Raw genomic sequence first — 10290 nt, forward strand, 5'->3', positions numbered from 1 at the left:
CTAGAGAGCTTAACAAGTGATAACCTAAGATAAAGCTACTGTTGGGTCAAAGAATGAATTAAACAAGTATTGCCTTTAGTCTTGACATGAAAGCATTTACAGAGCCAATGTTCTAAATCTCTGCTGGCAGAATGTTCAGAGGTGGCAAAGGAAAGAGCACTTAAGATGCACAGGCTCTTTCAGCTATGGATTTATAATGATATTCCTGTAGAGCATTTGTAGAACACAAAACCTGACCTGGGCAGTAAGGAAGTAATACCTCAGCTGGATATGTAGGGCCTAGAAATTAGATGAGTGCTTGGGATACCTTTAAGAGCTAACAAAAGCCGAAGAATAGATCACCCTCTGGGAGTCCAGCAGCAATAGTAGCTGACTTCTGACCCTTCCCTCTCCCTTGCTGCTTTCTTAAATTTATGCAGCTCCAGTGTTTTTTTTCTTTCTGCTTATGTTTTCCAAGTACATTTCATGATTATGAAAGTGCCAGTCTGAAAGCTCCCAAATGGGTTATCTTTTACAGAATGGGTATAGCCCTAGTTTCTCCCTTCTGTCCCAAGTGAATGGGCACTAAGCAGGAGAGAGGGGAGAAGAGATTCACCCTCAGTGCTCATGCACTGAATGCAGCCAAGGAGAGTTCACTGTGCTTCTGTCATGATGTGGACATCTGTCAGCTAGGATTTAGGAACTTGGTGAAATCTGGATGGACACTACTTCCCTGTACAGCATCAAAAGGTAACATGTTTATGACTTGCAATCACTCCTCAACTAATCCAGACTCAGTCCAGTTATCTGATGTTGATTATACCACATCATACACTTGGTCTCTTAGGTTGTACTAGAGTGATCCACTTACCCCTTACTGAGCCCCAAGATGTGCTTTTAAATAATTTGCATTCACTGTGGAAGATCTCTGGCTCATTTAAAAAAATCCTCCAGGAAAATCTAGGCAGCACTCAAATCTGGAGGCTGGCAGAAAACATAAAGCTGTGAGGATATTGAGAAGTAGCCAATACCCAAGTCCTGGACAAAAGCATTTCCTCATCATAATTTTTTCCCTAGACTATACTAGACAGAGCCATGGACTAAACTGTCCTTGATCCAAATTTTATTTTGTCATATGTCCCTCCATTTTGAAACAATGTGTTTTAGGAGAGATCTGATAAAGACTGAAAGTGTCTGAAATTGGATGGAAGTGGAATTTAAGTGCTTAACTCAAGAATTGCTATAAAAAATACCATCCTGCCTACACCCCATCAGTCTTCTGCTTTGTTTTTCTTAACTTAAGCTCCAGGGATTCTCCAAATTCTGTTTTTCTGACTATGTGAAAGTACACTAAGTCTGAGCATCTCTAATCTAATCAGAGTCTAAAACTACACAGAGGAATACCTGCTTGTCTTGAGTACACCTCAGTCACAGTGACAAGATTAGACACCACACAAAAGGCACAGGTACCTATATTTTCTGAGAGCCTACTGGTTACAGCACTCCCCAAGGAAGTGGCACGCAGGGGGTCTATGCCATCTGCACCCTGCATGTGTTCAAACCCATCTCTTCACACTGTGGAAGGGTGCCCTAACCATTCCAAGCTAGTCAAACCAGAGCTTTTCTCTGCTGGCCTTATTACATCTGTATAAAAAGAAGAATTCATAAATCATTGGATGAGGGGAAAAAAAAAAAAAAAAAGAGGATGAGTCAAGCAGTTAGGGCACTCACCTGCACTCCTATAGGTGTTGTGGGTTCAGGCCCTCACATGTCAAGGATGACAACAAATCTGCTACCTATTAACATGAAGTTGAATTTCACTAATCCATTCCTCTGTGTGCATCCCCCCTTTACATCCCCACATCTGTATATAATCCGCTAGCATGTTCACTCAACGTGATGTTTCATTTTGCATTTGTAAATTGGTTTTAGAGCACTTACCTGAACAGCAGATGTTTGCCAAGTGCTTGGCTGCTGGTTACAATATCTGGTTAGCTCTGCAAGGTGAAGGCATTGCCCTGCACATGCAACTCCAAGGAGCTCACCTTGCAGCTGCATAAGAGCACACCACTCAGTGGTCACATTGCTTAAAGTTTGTGTATGTAAAACCTGCTTAAAAGGCTGTTGCTAATATGTACTAGAGGTCAGGAAAGCTGATGTTTTGTCTGAAAACAAACACAATATATATTTGTACTGGTAGTTGTAAACAAGAAGGCATGCTGGGTAGGTAGCCTCAAGCTAGCAGAATTTTTTAAAAATCCTGAGATTTGTCTTTACATTATTTATAGGCTGGAGAAGATTCATTGTTTGCGAAACAACAGGCAGCCCTTGTGCTACATCTATTGACACAGTGAAACCTTCTTAGATTGAAATTTGCTTTGATATCCTGTAGAGATTTTCTCCTAAAGTCTGAGTTTCTTAAATACACTGCATTCAAATGGTATGCACTCCCCCATTCTCTCACATACATGCTCTCTCTCTGTTTCTCATACATCACATACAACACTTCATAGTGAACCAAACCCCATGTGGTGAGAGAGAATTACCAAGGGTGCATGGTATCTTTAATGAGCAAATTAGTAAAACATTAATTCTTATTAATATGAATAAAGGCAAATTTCACGAAGGCATTAGCAAAGAGCGAAATAGTTGTTATTTACACAAAGTCTGTGTGTTCTCTGCAAAACCCAGCATGAGTTAAAGATGCTTCTTTTACAATATTAGCAAAAAAGTGGGGAACAAAGTGAGAAAAAGCACTGAAAGGCTAATTCCTTCCCCAGGAAAACAAGACAAAACATCATGTCCTAAGAGAATACTCCATGCACGCTGCCATTCTTTATCTTCCACAGCAATTTGAGAGTAGACTACAAAGGCTCAGTGGGCCAAATTCCATTCCCTATAACATCTCTGAAGTCAAAGATAATAACCAGGAATTAATATAGCCCTTATCTGACTCAAAACCAGTTTTGCATTTTATTTGTCGTTATTTTTTGAACTGCAGTAGCCCCTAGAGGCTCTGAGTAGGACTGCTATCCCATTGTGCTCCAAGAGCTGATAGGACAGTGATTGGACCCTTGGACCTACACTTTGATTTCAGTAGGGCTCTGCACAGGATCAGAAATCTTCTCTTTCACTTCCTCATTTGAGGTCAGTGTCAGGTCCTCTTCTGGTATCTCACTGAGCAAGATCCTCTGGTAGAAACACCCCCAAATTTGGCAGAATTACTGCTACACGCAGCTTGTCACTGGCTGCCCCTCCACCAAGTCATCCTCACCTTTTTTAAGTAATAACTCATTTGCCAGACAGAAACTATGTCCCTGTCATGTTGTAGATGGTCTTCATGAGAGATCTTCTGTCAGTCAGTCCTAAGAGATCCAGAAAAAAAGTCAGTCAGTAGTACATTTGACTGTCGGAAGAGCGCTGGGATAGTTAAACAGGAGCTTCAGTCATTCCTCCTAGGCTGGGAAAAGTGATGCCTTGTCATGTGGAGCAGTTAAGAGAAGATTAATTAAAAGCTAAGGAAAAAATAAAAGGAGCCCCACAGGAGTACTCCCTTTAAAACAGATGCTTTAGATTGCTAAAGACTGCTTTTTCTTTATTTGGGGAAAACTCAACTCCTCTCCTCTCCTCTCCTCTCCTCTCCTCTCCTCTCCTCTCCTCTCCCCTCCTCTCCTCTCCTCTCCTCTTTCCTCTCCTCTCCTCTTTCCTTTCCTCTTTCCTTTCCTTTCTTTTCCTTTCCTCAGTCTAAGTCTTGAAGTTATAACACTGCCATGGATAGCAGCTGCACTAGTACATGAGCTTTACACTACATGCAGGTATCACTACATCCTCTGGGGACAGACAAAGGACAGAAGTAGACATGACAGGTCAGACACTTCTAGTAGGTCTAAATATAGCCTTTACTTCTCTCCATTAAGTGTATAGGAAAACAGCTCCTGGTGCAGCCCGGGCTGGCTATTAGATCTGACTAATAGACAGTTTAACTTGCTTAGCACACTGCTGAATCCTAAATCCACATTGTGCACTACCACGGCTCTTCCCTCCATGACATCCTGAAGTGCTTTGTATAAGTAACATTTTCTTTCTGTACTATATTTCTTTTAAGGTTCCAAAATTGTTTTGCAAACTTCATTAATCTCATAAAGTACCTGCAAAATCAATAAATATATTTTAAATTAATCACAATTCAATTATTGCAGGCATCATTGCTTCTATCACTTAGATTCATCCCAGAAGTGGATGCGCTATAATGTGATGTCCAGAGAAGGTTTGACATTGTAGAGCAATGCTACTCAATCGGCTGGGAAAGGATGTGCACAAGAAAATCACATTTTTCCAACTAACAGCAAAGAAAGGTCTTGTCTTCAGGATATAATCTTCAAAAATAAAAATGACCTATAACATCAAGTCTTTCTTAGTAATCCAATTTGTCTGAAATGACCAAGGAATCTTTTCAAGAATCTTCATTTTCTCTATAACCCAGACAACCAAGCCCCTCTAGTGCATGGTTCTGTCCTGATCCAAAGGAAGAAGGGCTTCCTAGTCACCTGCCAGCATCACTTCTGCAGTGTTTTCCTCAGTGGACTTTTCTGTGGCATGTCTTTGCCTATCAAGCCTTCTGAGGCTGGATGGATCTCATGGCTCAAGATAGTCTGTTTTGTAATTTAGCACAAATTCCCTCTTCTGGCTTTGACATGAGGTCCTCAGAGGGAGGGGTAGAAGGCATCTCTTTGTATGCATTTTTCTCAGTAGCAAGCCAAGAGTGGTTTCTGCTCCTCAAAGATAAGTAGTGAAAGGAAAGGATGAGACAAATAGGAATGAGAAGGAAAAATCATCCAATCACATCCATGTGAAGGTCGTAGTTAATAAGGAGAAAGTGAGACAAAAAAAAGGGTATAAAGTACACAGGATCACTGAGTAGTGTTTGTCAGAATATCCCCACAATAGTCTCAGTATAAATACCTAAGAGATTAAGTAGACAAACTGGACATAGAGCGATCATAAGCACTTCTTCCCTAGCTTTCTTTTTCTTTCAGTTCACAGGAACCCAAACAAATTCACTCTTTTCTGACTTAGCTATACAGAAGCCACTGTGCCCTGCCTGGAGTAGGCGTGGAGGCTGGAGGTCACATGTAGACTTCTCTTTGGACACTCATGTAGCTCCAAGCACTGAATCCATCCTTGAATTTTGCCAGAGGCTGACATGGCAAGAGGGGAAGCAGGAACCACAGCCTGTCTGCTGGCAGTCTGGACCATCTGGCTAGATGTGGAAGGGAGCATACACACCACCCGGCAACAACACGCAAGGATACTCCTCACGTGTGTTGCGCAAAGCCCATTGCGTTCTCAATGACTATGCCACATCATGAATCGCCAGGCACTTGCTCTTGCTATGATTATGATTATTCAGCTTTTCCTTGGATGTGACCTAAAAACCATCTATGCAATGAGATATGTGTTCAAGGTAGGAAATGCTCATATGTCTCACTTACATATGAACTGTAACAGAACTAAAAACAACATGGAAGGGAAGTTGTACTAATAATCATTTCTCACATCAGTGTGTGCAGTGGGTAGTATTAATAGCAAGCCTAATATTTTTGTTAATTCTGAAGTGGTGCTCTGGAGTTCCATTACTAATGACAGTACTAAACTGTTATGTAGACAAAGCTTCAGGCCAAAAAGATGAGTGGTGCAGTCTGTTACATTTTGTGGAACAGAGACAACTCTAGCCTTCCTTAAAGCTCCACTCTAGAGCTGAAATTTTTTTTTCTTTTTTTTTCTTTTTTTTTTTTTTGTCCTTTAGATGCAGCATGCTTGGGGCTATCCTTCTGCCTGCTGTGCCTGATATAAGTTTAGCAGTAGCAGCAGTTACGATGTACTTAGAGATCCAGGCAAAACACTATGATCCAGCTGCAAGGCTCAGCTGTGATGTACTTGTGTGGTGTGGTGCAGGGTGTAAGCTTCTTGAACCAACCACCTGCAGTCAGAGAGCAAATACGCCAGTGCGATGCCAAACCTCAGCCTTTAAAGGCAGGTTGTCCTACATGTCCAAAGAATACTGAAAGAGCTGCAAAGGGCCTCCAAGGTGCACAGAAATACAGATGGGCCCCTGCCTCTGACTGGCTCTTCTGAGACAGAAACGTCCCAGGAACAGGACTCTCCTGGAGATGGTCTTTCTCTCTGGAATCTTTCTCATGTGTTTCCCAAGAAAGGAATCTGTCCGGACATGGATTGTGCATGTCAGTTGAGCAAAAACCCAAGCATTACAGTCCCACCTCCCCACCATCACCTCTACCCTATTGCTTCCAGTGGGCTTTATAAATGTCATTCCTTCAAAAAGAAGCTTTTAAGAGCAGAAACCTTTTTCCTCAGTGTGTGCTGAAAACTGGAGTTAGCTAAGAACTAACCAAAAGAAATACTCCCAGCAGCTTGTGAATACCTGGGATCTGCATAGTTTCCAGCTCAGGTGGAATTCACAGGCCTCAAAATCTGTGCCTGAACTGATTTGATGGGCTGAGGTTGAGAGCAGCGCCTGTATCTATCCACAGATACATATATTCTTTGGGAGTTAAAATTTTCCTTCAGCTATGGTTGCATAGCTGCCAGAGTAGTTTGCACAGACACAGTTAGCAGAATTAGTTGCTGCGATAGGAATTTGCTGTAGTGGTTCAGCCAGGACATGTGAGCCACAATCAAATCTAATCCGTTCCTTCTTAGCTGTATAGACTCCTCAGTGCTGCCGGGAGTAAAGGATTGTAAAAATCCATTTTTGTCATTGAAGTAAAAGCTCTGCCTATGAATATGAACACAAAGCACCGCTGTTATAAAAGAAGCAGCCATTTTACATTGTCACTTCTAGAAAAGAATTTGACTTCCCAGAGTGAGAGAATGTATCACAGGACAATCACGGGTTTTATTCAGGCTAGCATCTTCAGCAATAAAGTAGTGGATGTTATCCTTAGAGACAGGTTCTACCACTTTAATTACACTGGTAGTGTGGTACAACTCTGAGTGTAGAAAAGCTATAAGATATATTTTGAGATCTTGTTTGAGCTACTGCATTCCCATGTCCAGTTGTACAGTTTTTCCCAACCTCCAAGAATCAGGATGAGTTATTACCTGATGATAACTTAGATGAAGGCAAAGTTTGCAAGTGATGCATGCAGAGAGGGGGTTGTATGTTTTGGGAGGGTGCTCTGTAACTCAGATCCACTGCTTCATTTCTGACTTGTAAATAGCAAAACTATTTGTTACCCAGTTTTCAAAGACAGAAAAATGTGTCGGCCTGTCACACACTGCAAGTTGGCTGTCAATAAGAACTTCTGAAACAGCCCATCTTCCTTTACTGTCTAGGAAAAAACAACAACCAAAAAATAAACACTTGTTTTTTATGTTCTTTGGGGGGGGAAAAAAAGCAAGAACAACAAATTTGAGCATTAGCTTTCTCCATGGAGACCCTTTTATGTGCTGGCACTCACAAACTTTGGAATACTACCTTATTCTGGCTTCATTCACTATATCACCATTAAGTTTGTATTCTGGATGGCATGGTTAAATTACTGTGAATGCTATAGTTAAATTATTAATGTTGCCTTTGTTGCCAATCCTGTACTGATTGCTTGTTACCTTGGTTTGCGTGGCTGGTGACAGTTCACTGCCTTTTGTCCCTGTCTTCCCAGGGTACTAGCCGTAACCAGTTATCAAGTCTGATGCTTTTTTGTTGATCTTCCTAATTATTAAGCAGATCTCTTAGCTTTCCCTTTGATGTCACAGTGAATGAAAAGTGCTTGGATTGGACCTTGCGTATAGAAGCTATATTTTTATCCACTGAGGAAGCACAGATCAGTCTGCAGTACAGTGGGTTTCTCTGCTTTGCCATGTCAAACCTTGGCTGAGATGCCAAAGTGAACTAATTAATGCTAATTCTGTTGCTGTCACCTACACCCAGGGAGGTAAACTCATGCCATACAGCTGAAGTCATGCTATCAACTTTTCCTCGTTCCCATGCAGGCCCTCTGGATTTGAACCAGCAGCCTACAGCTGAAAGAATCTATAGCCAGTATAAATTCCTAGGGCTATCTACTGCCTTTGCCATGGATGTTTCAGCAGTGTCCAAAAGTAAGTCAATAAACCGGTGGACAGAGCCAGTTGGGAACTGAAGTTTCTTTGTTTTTTGTTTTTTGTTTTTTTTTTGGCAGGCTATTCAACATTTCAATAATTCTAGTTTCCTGTTAGAATAAAAACTACTTCCATAATAACCATTTCCCACAATTTAAAATTCTCAAAAAAAAAAAAATCAGTTTGGACCATGTTAAAGTATTTTGCTCTGATTTGTTTCCCTTTGGGTGTATATGACATTCACTGTTGCAATAGTGCATCTTTAATTTGTCTAATGTGATACATAGATAATACATAACATTTATTTATAATACTTCAACCCATCAAAATTAAGTGTTCCAGCATTATGAAAACAACATGTTTTCAATTTTCCCTATAGAAAAGTTAAAAATGACCATCCCAATGGACTGGTAAGGACCCTCCTGCCCCAAGGCAGGCTGAGCAGGCTGAGGGAGACTGGTGCTACACCGGAGCCCAAGAGAGCATAAGGAGGTCAGGTCACCCATAGTCCCATCCATGGAGACAAGTCATGGAGATTGCCACTAACCACAGCCATCTTCTATCGGCAATGAAGTGATAGGGCTAAAAGGGTTGTTTGTGATTTGTGGCCCACGTAATGCCTGCTTCTTCCTTCCATGTGCTAAAAAACAATCACTCATGCTCAAAGTGGAAGAGGTTTGCTCTGAAGTCATCTTCCTGTACATACATGTGTATACATATATATATACTTATATGTATATATTTATACATATCTGTATACATATATCAATATAAAATCCTCAATGGATTTAGATGATTTCCCCATCTTTGATACTGGGCAGGGGGGAGGTACTTTAGTGAAACCCCAGACAGGCTTCTTTGCTTTCCCAGCTAATGATGTTTCTCCTTAGTTTATTTTGGAAGCCAAAATTGGCAGGATCTGTCAAAAACAGGACACATGCAGTGCTAGGAAGGAAGATAATCAGTTTACCAGAGCAAAGAGCACATGCATGTATGCACACTAACATCTCTGTCTCAGGAATGAACCCCAAAGCAGCCCATGCCAACCAAGAAGAGGCTCACTCTTCCCTTTCCCACCAGCCCGTCCACAACCTCCAAGTCTCTAGACGTCCTGCTGCAGTTGGTCCACTGCCTGTCCCTACATCAGTCTTGTCTTTGAAGGAACCTCACCAGGGGAAGCTTTCATACCAAGTGTGTTAGACAAGTCAGACTGCTTTACTTCAGAGTTTGAGTGAACATGAAAATTAGCAAGAACAACAACTTAACAGGCAGCAGACAGATGTATTGCCTCCAGCTACTAAGACACAATCAAAGGTCCACTGCTTGACATCTGTGTCCATAGGAAGTCCTTTGCTTTAGATGTTAAAGCAGATGCCAGACCTTCTTGGATCTTTGACAAGAAAGCAAACCTTTATGGTTGGCTGCTCCCTATGTCTTAGATGCACTTCCTTATCATCTTGTCTCTACTACAATTTACTGCTTTATAAGGGGTGACAGCACCAATAAGTCAAGAAGTGTTTTGCTTTGGCTTCCTCTGAGGGATGGTTGTCATCTGAAGTCTTTTACTTTCTGCACCGCTGGCAGATGAACTTTTAGTGTCATTAACAAGGCAGGAGCAAGGAGAACACTTACTTGTAAAGAGGCAGTAGTAGGGATTCATCTCAGAGGGAATAATGGTTTTGTCCACGCCACAGAGAAGAACTAGGCTGGAATAGATGGCTAACAAGGTACTGTTCAATTAGAAATGATCACAGTTTCTTTCAGTGAAAGGAAAGAACAAATGATATTCAGTATTCCTCAATGTTAGATGCTACATTGCAGCAAACAATCCATTCCCTCCCATGCTGGGAGATGAACACAAGCTCAGGGGAGCTATTGTGCTCTGCGTGGTGAAAAACGTGGAGAACAGCTCCTCTGCAGCCCCAGAGAGCGCTGGGCTGCAGCCCATGTGAGCCTGCATCGAGGTACCTCTGGCAAGACTAAACAGGAGGTCTGCACTGGGGTTGGAGGAGAGAGGAATGTTTCTTCTCTTCTCTACCTTTTGAAAGAAGAACAGGCTGAACTTTATGACAGAAGAAAATGTTCCTGTCCAGAAAAAGAAAACTCATTATAACATGGCTTTCTATGTAAAAAGTAATCTTCGACCACACTTTTATAAGAAGTGGAGCAAAATTGAAGCAATTTCATTTC

This window comes from Dromaius novaehollandiae, chromosome 3 (genome assembly GCF_036370855.1).
Source record: "Dromaius novaehollandiae isolate bDroNov1 chromosome 3, bDroNov1.hap1, whole genome shotgun sequence".
Lineage (NCBI taxonomy): Eukaryota > Metazoa > Chordata > Aves > Casuariiformes > Dromaiidae > Dromaius > Dromaius novaehollandiae.